General features: G+C 44.8%; 1 non-coding gene across 1 annotated transcript; it reads right to left on the bottom strand.

Moving 5' to 3' along the window:
* Positions 1–370: 370 nt before the first annotated feature.
* On the bottom strand, positions 371–477 carry LOC120279801. The gene has a single exon (XR_005542102.1). It is a non-coding gene; the product is annotated as a small nucleolar RNA R71 (small nucleolar RNA).
* Positions 478–948: the final 471 nt, after the last annotated feature.

The following is a 948-nucleotide window of genomic DNA, read 5'->3' on the forward strand; positions in this document are numbered from 1 at the left end:
GAACAAAATGAGCAACAGAGGACATTATCCAATTATACTAGACCTTCAGTATTGGGGACACAATCGAGTGTTGTACGTCCCCCGATTACAGCTCAGAACTTCGAGCTGAAGCCGACATTCATCCACATGTTGCAGCAATCTGCACAATTCAATGGTTTGACCGATGAGGATCCAAATAGTCATATAGAGAACTTTCTCGAGGTGTGTGATATGCTCAAGATAAACGGAGTGACGGATGATGCCATCAAGTTGAGAGCCTTCCCATTTTCCTTAAAGGGGAGAGCGAAGCAGTGACTACACTCATTACCTAGAGCATCAATTACCACATAGGAGGAGCTGGTAGAAGCTTTTCTTACCCGGAAAATCTGCAAAGCTTAGGAATAAGATCTCGTCCTTTGTACAGTCAGAATTGGAGTCTCTATTTGAGACTTGGGAAAGGTTCAAGGAGCTCCTGTGAAAGTGCCTGTAACACAGATTCCCAGAGTGGATGATTGTTCAGACCTTTTATAACGGGTTGAATCCGAGCACAAGGAAACTCTTAGATGCGGCAACAGGAGGTACCTTAGGTAATAAGACCCCCGGTGAGGCCCATCAACTAATTGAGGAAATGGGGTTAAATAGCTACCAATGGAATGCTAGGGAGAAGAAGAAGGTAGTCGGGCTTCATGAGATAGATGTAGTAACTTCATTGGCGGCTCAAGTGGAATCATTGAGTAAGAAGTTAGATGTTTTAACTTCAAATAGAGTGGCGGCCGTGACTACTTGCACCGGGTGTGGTGGAGGACAAGCTCCCTCCAATTACCCGATCTCCATTGGTGATGCATCTTCGGTTGAGAATGTTGATTTTGTGGGTAATGTGATGAGGAATCAAGGGAATCCATGTAGCAACACCTACAATCCTGGTTGGAAGGATCATCCCAATTTCTCGTGGAGTAACCAAGTTCCACA

This window comes from Dioscorea cayenensis, chromosome 16 (assembly GCF_009730915.1).
Source record: "Dioscorea cayenensis subsp. rotundata cultivar TDr96_F1 chromosome 16, TDr96_F1_v2_PseudoChromosome.rev07_lg8_w22 25.fasta, whole genome shotgun sequence".
Classification (NCBI taxonomy): Eukaryota; Viridiplantae; Streptophyta; class Magnoliopsida; order Dioscoreales; family Dioscoreaceae; genus Dioscorea; species Dioscorea cayenensis.